Source organism: Diceros bicornis, chromosome 12 (assembly GCF_020826845.1).
Source record: "Diceros bicornis minor isolate mBicDic1 chromosome 12, mDicBic1.mat.cur, whole genome shotgun sequence".
NCBI classification, from domain to species: domain Eukaryota; kingdom Metazoa; phylum Chordata; class Mammalia; order Perissodactyla; family Rhinocerotidae; genus Diceros; species Diceros bicornis.
The window spans coordinates 60335248-60348871 of record NC_080751.1 but is presented as its reverse complement, the minus strand read 5'-3'; the positions used below and the strand labels follow the sequence as shown (position 1 = coordinate 60348871).

Here is a 13624-nt window from a genome sequence, read left to right as displayed (position 1 = left end):
TCCACTACAATATGTGCGTGTGTGTTTATTTTTCTTAGGCATGCTGTGTAATGATGTCATGGTACATCATGGTTGTACAACATGACCATCTTTAAAGAGGTGGCTCTGTAATTGTAGCATATCTGTCATTTTGACAGGCCAGACAAAGCAGAGCTTGGCCTGGGCTGGATGGCAGGGGAGAGCAGTTTTGCTGCTCATTTTCATTATTTCAGTGAGGGCACCACTGAGGAACAAAAGGTGGAGGTGAGGAAACAGCAGGGCAAAGGAGGAGGCCTAGAGGGGGTTCAAGCAAAAGGATCCTGGATTTAGGCCACAAGGAGGAAAAGTCATTCAAAGAAAAGGCAAGCAGCCCAGAAGAGCTCATTTCTGACAGAGGAAATGGGAGTTAATGAATAAAGATAGAACTAAGAATCCAAGGAGATAATTGGCCTTACTAGATATAGGGTCTCTTGCCAGAACAGTACATTCTAAAAATGCTAATTCAGAGCCCCAGAAGATTGGAGCAGCCTTAGATAAGAACAGGCTCATCAGACCTATTTGCAGAAAAGTCCTGAAGGGCTTGGAGAACAGGGATATAAATCAGCTTCTTGAGCGCAAGAGGGAAGATGTATGTCACTCATTTTACTCTGGCCGGGCCCTTTCCTAAAATCTCCTGGGCTCAGCTGCTCCCCTCTACTGCTCCCGCAAATTGGTGGAGGTGACAAGATCAGGTCTCAGGTCCCTCCCCATAGTGTCTACTGCAGGTGCGCCCTTCCATCCTAATGCAGCTGTGTTCCGAGACATGTTGGTCCCAGAGGTTTCCAGAAGTTCTGAGGGCATGTTTTCAGCTACCTTTCCCAATCCCTCAGGGGATTCAGTCCCAGGAGCCTGCAACGCTGACTCTTTGGACGTAGTCAATGCCAGCCATCCTCTGAGCGATGTTAGCGTTATTTAAATACCATTTCCCATTTTATATTCTCATGGCAGGTAATGTGATCTCAAATTCATGAGGCATCTGCTCTTTCCTCATCCATCCACCCTACAGATAATTTTTAAAAGATATTTTTTGTAATGACTTTAAATTTAAAGCTTTTTTTTTTTTTAAGTGGAAGTTTGGGAGACTTTGAAAAGTCATGCTCAGCAAAAAAAAAAAAGTAATTTATACTCTCTCTAGTTAATAACCTCTTATGTGCTTTAATAATTTAAACCAATTATCAATGGGAAGGTCTATAGTGTATACTTCAATGATTGCTTTTCGTATATTTTCTCCTTTCTTTCATGCCGTATGCCACTTGTCCTCAATGTGTCTCCAGTGCCTATTATCTCTGCTACACACATAAAATAACTGCTTTAGCTAGGAGAACATGACCTTGACACTGAGAAAAGCAGTCCTTTAAAGGATAGCTCAATTAAAATCTAAGGCCTCTGTTCCTGATTGGATTTCATTGTTATTCATAAGACTGTGCAGCACTAAGCCACGTGTTCACGAGGTCCTCAAGGCTGGTTTCAGAAAAGGTGCATTCAAGTCATCATTGGGATGTCTGCCTGGAGCCTGTTGATGCTTAGTCACCAACAAGATCATTAGCCTGACTTGGCTTGTGGAGGCTTCACTCCTTCAAATGAATATACTTGTCCCTCCATTAGACTGTGGACACCTTGAGGGAGGCTGTGCAATGGACTGGTTAGGAGCATGGTTATTAGAGTCACAGAGATCTAAGTTAGAATTAAACGTCTGGAATTTAAAAGCTGGTGATCCTGAGCAATTTATTTAAATTCTCTGAGCTCAGTTTGCTCATCTGAGAAATGGGAATAATAATATGTTCCTTGCAAAGGTGAGGTGGTGCATATAAAATGCTTAACACTGTTCCTAGTCCATAAGCACCAAAGTTATTAATAATAATAATAATAATAATAATAATACAGGGCAATGTCTTACTTTTTCTTTTTACATACCCAGTGTCCTTAATAATCATTCATTGCTGAGATAAGGTTTATATAATCAATAACCACCTAACACAAGGTGAGGGTGTGAGGGCATTCCATAGTCAGTGCTTGGTTGCTCAGAAAAAGGAGAGAAATGTGAACCGGAACGAGTAGGGAAGGCTTCCATGCAGAGATCGGTTGTGAAACAGGCCACAAAGATGGGCTTTGGACATGGAACCTCTTAGAACATAAAGGACTGATGATTTGTACCAAGTTGACAGAAAGTGCTTCATGGATGAAGCACATTTAATTCTAAGGGTGAGACATCTGAACTAATCAGAAGGAGGCCAGAGAGGGTATTGACAGCAGAATCTGTCCATAAATTACCTGAAGGCTTCAGAGAGGAGGGCCAATGCTGAATTATGTGCTAAGTTCAAAGCAGCAACTTTAATATTTTAAAAGGAAGCCCTGATTTCTGTTCTTCCACACAATGACAGGCCCTCCTGGCCCATCGAGAATATTATGGGAAGCTGAGCATGCACAGAGTGAATATGTAGCACAAGCACATATTACTAGAATATGAACTGGTGTCATGAGGGTGATGTGTCAGCGAGGAAGAGGCCTGAGAAGAGTATAGAAACCTGCCACTTAGGGTAGGGTGTGCTACGTGGGGTGTTGGAGGGGCAGAAAAGTTTTCGATTCTTCCCTTCTAGGTTCTTTGGCTGGTCTAATAATTAAGTTGACATAAGACAGATTAACAGGAGAAAAACAAACTTCATTTCATATGTACAGGAACCCCAAAGACATGAGGCTCCAAGAAGTGACCAAAGCAGGCAGTGTTTGTACCTTTTAGACAAAGAAACAATAGATTTGTGAAGAATTGACAAGACAAAGAAGTTTGGGCTTGGGGTAGTAAATTAGTAAACAAATAACAAGGTTTATTCATGTGGCCTCTTCAGCCGTGAATTCCCTACCTCTGGTGATAAGGATGTCTTTCTACCTCCTATTACGGAGAGGGTACCTTTTACACGGGAGATTTTTTTTCCTCCTTTGAGGGGGACAAAGGAGGGTCAGAGTGTGCTTCTTGTACCAGCTGTTTCTTAAATAATTTTAATTCAAAATAATCAATATGCCAAAGTGGCATATATTTTGGGATAGCCTGTCCTGAACCCCACCAGTGTCATGCTTCCCAGGTACAAGCAGGAAATCTTTACAGCTCTGCAATATCTAGTGGTTCTAGGGCAGGGTTTCTCAATTTTGATACTATTGACATTTCGGGCCAGATAACTCTTGGTAGCGAGGGGCTGTCTTGTGCATTGTAGGATGTTTAGCAGCATCCGTGGCCTCTATCCACTAGATACTAGTAGCAAGCCTTAATTGTAACAACGAAAAATGTCTCCAAACATTGCCAAATATCCCTTGGGGGAGGGTAGCAAATCACCCCAGTTGAGAACCACTGCTCTAGAGAGTGATAATCATCTGGGGAGATAGGAATTCCTAGATACCTGTATACCTGCTGCCTAGAATCCCTGACCTGGACCCTTGTTAATGCTGAGGCTCAGCTGTGGCATTTCTGAGCCTAGTTAACTTTACCCTGTCGGCAGGTGGGCAGCTACCACGATGTGCAGTCGTATGCATTGGCCTAACAGAGTCAAGGAGGAGCTGGTTACATATTACAGAACTTCTCAGACGAAAAAAAGCTTTTTCCCAAGTTTAATTCTTTTCCCCCCAGAGTCCACTACAGCCTTTGGGCAAATAGCAAGCAAAATTGCCCTATCTCTACCCACAGAACAGTAGACCATATGCCAGAGGCAAGCCTGTTTGCAGCAGAGCTGTGCTGTTTTGTGACATCACAGCTTTGACCTGCATTTTGGAATCTTGTGATCCTCTGCTCCATTCTGACTATGGAGAACTCAGCTAAGTACAGAGGCAATAGCGCATGGAGTGGGAGAAACACATTTCAAACGGTGCTGGCTTTAGGCAGTGTTGGGGGAGGTTAAATGTAAACTTTCTGCCATTGTTCTAATGATCTCCACTTAGTGGAGCCATTTGAAACCAAGCTTCTGGCATTTTCTTCCACCATCCAGGTCTGCAATATGCACTTGCCTTCTAAGTGCTCTTTCCAAAGACAGAGCGGAAGCAAATTCTAAAATCTTAATCACTTGCTAAATACAAATTGTTATCACTTCTCCTCTTCATATCAAACTCTTCTGCATTTGTTATTCTCAGCTGCTGTGTCTCAGAGCCCACTGGCTGCAGCACCAGCTACCAGCTCTCAGGATGCCTGTTAGTCTGGACCATAACTGGAAGACCAGGCACAAAAACACAGAGGCTAACCAGGCTTCATTTTATGGGGCTGAGGTTATCCTTTGTGAATTGCTCTCTTTCTTTTAATTCACATTTTTATTTCCCTCTTTTGGTAAAGTTTGTTTTTCTCAATGTTTCCAGCATTCCAGTCTGCACGTGGCTCTTTCCTCTTAAGCTCAGTATCTTAGCCAATTACCAAAATTTCTGTTCAAGATTAAACGTCAAACCCAGCAGACACTACAGGTGAAATCAAAGTTCTATATCCCAGTCTGCCCTCTGCTCCAGCCTTGTCATTTCTTGATATTCTAAGTTCTTTGAATTAATTTCTTCCACTTTGGGTTTTTCCCTACGCAGGTGGGATTCTTGAGACAAGAGCTGAAACCCTAAGAGACACATTTTCATGAAGTAGTTAGACCTCCAGAGGTCAAAGTTTAAAATGACAAATGAAATAGTACAATGAAATATAAAGAGTTCCAGTGTGCAAACCAAGCATGAACTTTGACGTACTGGATATGTTGCTCTTGAACTTTGAATTCCCAAAGGTTGAAGGATTGTTGACACTATATGACCTCATTTTTAGCTTTAAATACCGATTTAAAATTTTTTTTACTATAGGCAGAGATAGACCATTGATCCATATAGAAATTAATTGCTTTAATACTGTGAATTTTAATGCAAACTTTTCCTTTACCATTGTTGCTGTTTTAGCATAAACAGAATTAAAAAATGTAAGTCCTTTCTTCTGATTGACGCTCGACAGGACCTACTTCTGTCTTTTACTGTTTGATATGGGCAGCTGCAAGGCCTGGGTTACAATTGCCAACACAGAAAAAGAGAGGCAGTCCTAAAAATTGTGAAGTTGACCTAGAACAAAAGCCCATTATAAGTGATAGAACATCATCTGAAGGGGGTGTAAGTACTCCTCGCATTACATGTGTGATTAGATCTCTCCTCCCACCTGAGCAAAGGAGTTTCACTTGCTTACAAGTCAGTGTTTCTTACACCTCGACAGTGATTTACGGACAGATTGAGGACATACAAGCACTGTGATGGTGGGAAGTGAGGTGTAAGAATAAACATGTTACTAGTCTTGCAGAAGATGCTTGTAACTAACCACCACATTGCCAGTCATCCGATCCAGGGGAGATGGTAACTAGGGGGTAATGTTAAGCCATTTGGCTCAAGAGTTCAAAGGATGAGAAATCACAGCTGCTGCCCTTATACACCATAAGGGCCAGATAGCTGCAAAAGGCAACTTATGAGAGTTAAGGGAGGACTAAAATGAGCACGGAAAATTGGAGCTGCCTTAATGTGCTGAGCCAGCATATGCTGCAGAATAAATAAACTGTGCAGGCAAAGTCCAGGCTACACAGAGAGGCTCCCACCCCTTGCCAGGCCAGGGTCTTGAAGAAAGACCTGCACATCTGTCGGCCTGTCAGCTGCTGGTGTGGGCCACAGGGGTTCCTGGGGCTGGATTATTGGAACGCGGCTCTCTCTGGGTGCGAGCATCTCCTTGGGTGGGGAGAGAAAGATAGGCAGGGGATAGTCCCATGGGCAGGACAGGGCACTGCAGGCCCAGGAATGGGATGGGCTTATCTGATGCTCAGACGCCTGTGAGCTTTTAGTTTCTGCCGGTGTTTTCTTATCATTAATACACAGATTATCGCTTGCCAGCTCCCATGAGCTTCCTGACTGTAAGAAAACGTTTCTCTCATCATCAGCTAATGAGGACGTTTTGTCCCTGTAATCCCTAAAGAAGTGTACTCCTCCCCTAATTAATCAACAAATATTGATTGAGCAGCTTTGGCACACACTCCCACTGCCATTCCCTCTGAGTGGGTCCTTCTCTGCTCTGTGCTCTCAGAGAACTCACTGTGCCTGCACCTTTGTAGCATGTTTCCTGCGTTGTACGACCATTACATGCTCACATGGCTGATTCTCTCACTAGACTGAGAGCTCTCAAATTCAGGGACCATATTTTATTCATCTCGGTGAGTCTAGTGCCTAGAATAAGTCCTGGCATAGAGTGGGTGCTCCATAAATCTTGAGGAATAAGTGAATAGATGAATGCAATAGATAGTTTCCATCTCCTCGGCACTGAGAAGGATATAAGAAAAATGGAAGCTACATCCTCTACTCCTTGAGGAGCTCACATTCCAGATGCAGATCAGAAGAGAATAAATACAGCAGACAAGAATTACTAAATAGTTCATGTACTATGCATTATACGTATTTGGAGCAGGTGATCAGGACAGGCTAGAGAAACCAGGCGAGGCACACAAAGTGGTGGGACTGCAGTTGTGTTTGGATATTGGAAATGATGGTGCTGTATTCCAAGGAGACGGTGGGGATGTCCAGCCCTCCCAACCCACCAGTCATTCCTCCAGAGGGCTCGTTTTTCTGCAGTGTGTAAAGTGCAGGCCTCACATTAGGCGTAGTCACTGAAATGAAAAGTTTATGATTTATTTTTCAGCAGTATACAGTCTTTCATACAGGAGAGGGTGAGTGAAAGAATGAAACTAAGCATGTGTTCCATTAGGGAAAGCTAGCTCTCATCTGCTAAACGAGGAAAGACTCTCTGCCCCTATGAATGTTCTCTGAACAGTACCAGGCCCTGGCCCTCCTCAAACCTCCTGTCCTTTTTCTTTTCTCACCTCTCAGGACTAGGGAGAGGCTCAGAGTGACTTTGGCTAAACACTGTCAAGATATAACCAAGTGCACGTAGAAACCTTGAAGGTAGAGCAGAAAAGCACAAACACTGGAAAATGTGGTGGGTAGTACATGATTTTAATGGAGGCCAGCAATAGCTTCTCCTCCCACAGATACCCCTGCTACCTGCTCCTCCTTCGTGGGGTATCGCTCAAACTGGCATTCCAAATATCCTTCTCCCTGGGATATTCAATCACAGCCAGGACTGCAGTGCCCCTGTCTGCCCATCCCACGTCTAGGTCAACGTCCTGTGGCTGGCCTGCCCCATCTGATTGATTCAACAAGGAGGTCATCTCTGTTCCTCCTCATGCATAGATTAGACTCAGCTCTGCTTCACCTGGCCCAGGAAGTTCTAGGTAAGTTCTAGGCAACATGAGTCACACCTAGAACCCTATCACTCATCCAGGCCTGGTGTCACCCAGAGAGAAGCCCTATTGGCTTTCTCTCAGAATGTGATGGGTCCTTTGGGTGAGATATTTGTGGAAATCCTTAGAGAAGGGAACTTGAGAAGGACATAAAGCAACTTGCAAAGAACTGATTAAAAGAGAGCAAACTTACTTACTGCTGCTTTTCATGGGTGCCTCCACATGTGTGTCCTGAGGATGCCTTGTGAGACCAGGCGGGAGACAGAGGACAGTTCTCTTCTGGCTCTTCTTGATGAGGCACCACTTTCCCCAGTTGCCGTGGGAGGGTGATCCATGGACTGGCAGCCAGAACAGCCACACTTCTTTTAGGTGTGGTTCTCAGAGTCATGGAGAAGAACTTTCCAATTTAGCATTGTTTTTTGCCCGGAAGACACAAGTCATCTTTCTTCACATAGCTCAGCCTAAGCTCTTTGTCAGTGCTGACCTGTCTTCTTAATGTGCCCCTGGACAGGCACTTGCAGAAATGAGGGCTGGATTAAAGGAAGTCAGACAGAGCAAGTTTAGAAAAACCAGGTTGCAGACCTAAAATAAGACATACGACTTCGCTTCATGGTCATTTTTATGTGGTTTCCATGGGGATCGTCATCTGTGGGATGACATCATGATCTTCGGTAGATAGGGTTGCCTTTTAGCTGAAGGTTGGAGTGAGGGTGAGGGCCGTGGAAGGTGGCAGGAAAGAGAAGGAGGCAGAGAAGTGGCCTTGGGAATGAAGTAGACCAACAGCCTTGACAGTTGTATGACCCCAGTAGCACCTGTGAAATGTCTGTGAACACAAGGAACAGCCCAGGAAAGGAAGAGGCAATAGAGATGGGCTTCCTTCCTCATCCCCCATGCTGCCTTTCTCTGGGACATCCAGGGAGCCAGATACAGTGGCCTCTTCTGCCTCCAGAAGAAGGAGAGGAGCTGGCAATTCACAGTAAAGAGCTCCTGTCTAGAAACCAGAACCTCTAGGTGCAGTATCACCTAACTTACTGTGATGTTGAGTGGGTTCCACCCTTATCTGTCTTAGTTCTTCTCACAGGAAATGTTAGAGACCTGAAGAAAGTGGCCTCTGAGGGTCTGTGCAGCTGTGAATCTGTGGCTTTGCATCAAGTCACTGAGGAGAGAATGCTAGTGAGGCATATTTTAGGTTACAGTATGGATTCCCAAATGCAGGGTAGTTCAGACATTATGGAAGGAGAGTGTTCTAGGTAGTAACTACCCCAGACAGCTGGCTGGATACCAGGTTCCTGGCTCCCATGTTCACTAGTAGAGTCCAATCTGTGGGTTTTAGGCAATGCATATTAATAGGAAGATGGGTTTTATTATTCATTTATTCTATCATTAATTGACCCATCTATTCAGTAAGTGTTCTTGAATGTGGCTCTGTGTTGGGGACATAAAAAAAACAAAAGCAACAACAAGATGCTATCCTTGTCCTCAAGTTGCTCAATGCAACTTGGACATTGACTAGGACAGGAGTGATAACTCAAGAGAAGCCCCCGGTCCAGAGTGGCAGCCAGAGGAGGCTTCCTGGCAGAAGGCTCTCAGAGCTGACTGTTGAGGACTGATTGGGCTTTGACAAGACTGGGGATGTTGGAGGGGAGGTAAGTAAAGGCAAGAGAGTACTGAGGACAAAGGGGCATACTTATTGGAGCCCAGTGGGGAGGGTGCCTGAGAAGAGATAGAAAGAGACTAAAAGTGACATCCTCTCCCTCTGGACATCCCTACCTTACACAAGGGACAAGACAGACAGTGAGACTTGAGCTACAGAGAATAAAGAAACCTGAATCCGGCAGCCATCCCCATTCTCGCCATGTTTCGTGGCTCTGAGCATCTTGCCTGGGGTACAGTCTGTGGCTGGTGGACGCTCATTATCCATGATAATCATAATAATTAATAAAACCTTTTAAAGGGGGCTTTAATCATGCTTGTGCTTTGCTTTCAAACACATAATAAAAAGGAATTACTTATAAAAGTGACAAATTTATTCCTAATTATATCATTATTTTGTTATGCAATACAAGTAAAGCAATCTTTGAAGCTGGAAAAATGTCTCATGCAGAATTAATTAGAACAGTACACAGTTTGGAATTAGGCAATTATTTTATTGATATTTCACAACTAGAACTTTGTAAGAGCACCTCAAATATTTTCATTATTGTCAGTAAATAGTTTTTTTAAACACTTACTGGTATGAGTTCTAAAGATAAACTTTGGACTGTTTTTGGACCTTTTGAAAATGTTTTTAATCTGAGAGAAAATTTATAAGAAGCACGAGTCATTGTGGCCCCAGGGAAGTTTTGAGGAAGCAGATGGCAATGTTCAGGGAATTCATTTGCTGTTCAACATGACACCGCAAGGGAGGGGCTGCAGCGACACAGCAGCAAGTTCCAGCCAAAGGGGAACCCAGGTGTGCAGCTGAAGGATCTCAGAGAGTGCGAGCGATTCCCAGGGGCTGAGATCATAATTCTCGTCCCTGGACTCTCGTTCCTGTGTTCTTATTTCCTTTTAAAAATACAGACATGTTTTTCAGGTTATAAAAGTAATACCTATTCAGATCCAGTGCTCTTTCCCGCTGCCTTCTGACCCAAGCCCACACGGACTTCTCCTTTGTTTCATTTTTGCAGTAATTCAATAGCCCATGTGTATGTCACGTATTCTTACTCTGCCTCGTGCATGTAAAACTTGCCTCTTTCTCCATCTCCTCCTAGGCTGTAAATAAATCAAAGGCTAAGTTCTCTTTCAGTCTTCTGACTTAACCGGCCCCTGTTCAGGGCTGGGCACTTAGCACAGGTGCTACGGAGATTTGCTTAGAAGTTTCACCAAGCCCACAGCACTTGACCGGAGGGCAAGAGACTCTCGTGAGATTCCTATAGGCGGACATCTTGGATTCAGAGAGAGGTGTGGGTAGGGAGGCAGCCATGCTGGTGAGACTCCTCCCCATTCAGAGATGATCACCAGCCTCTGGTGGGATTGGATGTGCTCATGCAGTGGCCGTGGCCTCATTCCTGGTCCACGGCTTCGGAGCCTGCTTGGAGAGCAGAGGGCCTCTTAGTTCTTTGGGTTATTAAGAATAAAACTTCTTTTTTATTGGATGCATATAATGCTGGGAATACGCAGGCACAGAAAACACCTTGGCACACGGGGCACTACTGTCAGATCAGTTGGTTCCACATTCCAAAGGAGGAAGAAAGAAAAACTTGGGGAGGCAGAGAGCGAACAAGCTAAAGAACTACGAGAACTGCATGGTTCCCAGGCAAGACTCGGGCAGTGAGTTTGCTGACCAGCTCTGGTCTGAGTTATGGTACGTCCTCACTGTGCACCCTGAAGTAGGGCAATACCTGCTTTGGGCCGCAGTTGCTGAAATAGTAAAAGGGGGCCATTGGACTAACAGGAACCTAGGGTTTGTCTGAGGTGCACAGTGGTTATCAGCCACACCCCATACGTGGCTCCTCTTTTGCCAGAAGCACAGGTACAGTGAGCTTTGAGTAGCTAAAATAATAAAAACGTTTCTCAGTCTTCCACGGCAGCTTGCTCAATCATCACAGCGCTCTCTCTCGGCTCAGCTTTGCTATCTAATATTTAACCTAAACCTTTTTCCTGCTTTTGTTTTAGTTCATCATCGCTTGCTCAGTTCTATCAATCTACCTATGCATTTCTATGCTACCTCTCACCATAGTGCTTAGCACCTGTCCTCTCTGAGCAATGAGGTTAATATTGAAGGTAAAATCCATTTCGTAGAGATAATGTACTATAGACCCTTCAAAAGAGCTTTCTATGATAATGAGGAATGAGTTACCATGCTGAGGTTGTTTAAATGTCATTTATTTTAACAAGTGACACTCTGAATTTATTTAAAGTTGACTACAATGAAGGAAGGGTGGAAAGTTTTAAAGTTTCATGAAACACTGATAGAACTGCAAAGCAAGAAGCCCTGAGAGATGGATCTGAATGGCAATTTTGATGACAAGCTCCATGGGAGGGCTGGTTGGGTTGAATGCTTCCTGAGGTTTGTGAAAGGCTTTGGGGATGTGGAGAATGAGGATGTCACAGAAAGCACGGGTTTGGCCTCTGAGCTTCCTTCTCTTTTCCATTGTGCTTACGTGTATATATGTGCTCATGGGTACACAGATGTCTGGGTCGGTATATGTGTGCGAGTGAGCTAGAGTGGGCACATGCTCTTTGCCCTTGATTGTCGTGTTTAACACTCTTCCCACCACTGAACTGGGGCTCTGAGTCCTGAGGCAGCTGCCACTCAGTTGCCCCTGCTCTCTTATTTGGCTGGAACAGCGTTTGGCTGTCCGAGAATGAAGATTATGTTTTGGTCTCATCTCCATCAATAGGGAATGACAAAGTTAGAATAAATCTTATTCTTATTCATTAGAATATGGAGTTTAGAGGGTAGGCATTGGGCAAAGACTGCAGAGTCTCCTTGGGAAAAATACAGTGAGGGGCAGAGGATTTACTAGCCTTTATCTGAGTGAGCTAAATATTCTCAGGGGCCTAGGAAGAAATTCTTTTGATTGCAAGCAACAAGAAACAGTTAGAACTAATTTAAGAAAAAAAGAGGTAGGTGGGCTGCTGGTGGATTTATTGTCAGGATGCTAGCGTAACTTTTGGGACCTAGAGCAGCTGGGCCTTTCAAGGGCATGGAAGAGGGAATGGAAATCTGAGAACTATGTGGTGGGGACTCTTCCTCTGTCCTTTGTCTCTGCCTCTCTGCTCATCTTCTCTTCATTCCTCCTCTCTCTGAGACTCTTCTCTGTCTCTCGCTCTACATATTGGGCAGGAGATGGCTACCCAACTATTTCCCGGTTATATCCTCTCAATTCCAGCCACACTGGCTGAACTGAATCTCAATTCCATATTCCTGGGAGAGAGAATCTGATGGGTTTGGCTTAAGTCAAGAGTCCACCCCCCAAGAGCTAACTAACTCTGGGTATTGACCTTGCCTGTATGGCTACTGGTGTAAAAGTTCATCTCTCCATTGGGAAACAGTAACAATAAAAGTTTTGTTTTTTTTTAATTAAAAAAAAAAGAGTCTACCACTGGTCCAGTCATTTATGTATTAACAAATGTGGACTATTAGAGGTTTGTTGTTGTATGTAGAGGCAATTCTCATGGAAAGTAGCCATTTTGAACTAGACAAATATCACAGAATATTTTTAACATGCCAGAGAACGTTGGAGCATACATAAAGCTGAGCTCAGTATCAGCTGCAATCTTGTGTTCCTTGAGATGAAGCATGGCATATGGTAGTTTGCCTAAGTAAAATGATGTCTGAAGGTGGGTGATTTTCTGGAGAATTAGATCACAACAACATTTTTAAAGTTAAATAAGTTATTTTCTTTTCAGTCCAATCAATTCCCTATTTGAACATTTAAGATAATTATAGGTTACAGGTAAATTATATATTATATGCATGCTAAATTATAACCCATCTCCACCAATTAATATTTATTGAGCAATGAATGGGCAAAATATGCTAACTTGGGGATTCAAGACCTGAGTATAATTAGGTATTTCGGCTGGGAAAGATTATAACTGCATCTTCCCAAACATCCCTCCCTTCTCTCCCCAGTGTATGTGAAGGGAAATGTAAGGATAAGATGCTAACCCTTAGCTTATCTCTAAAGTTGTTTACACAGGAAAAAAAAATCAATTACTTTAAATATTTTAGCTTCTATTTCCCAGTAACTAACCAATGACAATTTATGATGATCTTAAGAGCCAAGCAGAGGAGTCAAATTTAATGTTTTATATTTTTCATTCCACTAGGGCTTCTTGTGGGTCTCTCACATGCATGCATGAAGGATCGTGCAGTGAACCTGACAGATCCTGGTGCTCATGAGCTTGCGACCCTAGTGTGGTAGACACACTGGTAACTTGTCTACTCGGTGTGGCTGACGGTACAGCACAGCTCAGCAAAGTAGGTTATGGTTGGGCAAAAAGTAGAAATCACAGGATAGCTACGGCTGTGCCAACAGTGAATGAAACTTAAATAAAATGTTTAACAATTTATACGGCATTTTGAAATCCGGAACTTAAGATTTAAACCACGGAACAGATAATTATTCTAAAGGAATTACTATAATCATGCAGGAAGATAGGGTGGCGCCCAGCAATTCAGCATTTGCCACACCCCGCGATGATTTCCTCTTCACAAAAGGGATTGTCACACAAACTTCAAGGATGATCTGAGTCTCTATGAACTCCTCTGGCAAGAAGGGAGGGGAGGGTAGAGGGAATCAGAGAGGCTAGAGTTGGTCCATGACAGATATGACAGAAATGGTGCCTTA

The 13624-nt window shown here is 43.6% G+C and overlaps 1 long non-coding RNA gene across 1 annotated transcript in view; it reads left to right on the top strand.

Moving 5' to 3' along the window:
- The window catches only part of LOC131412169 (uncharacterized), a 65520-nt gene that overhangs the window by 26270 nt on the left and 25626 nt on the right, over nt 1–13624 (top strand). The window lies entirely within an intron of this gene.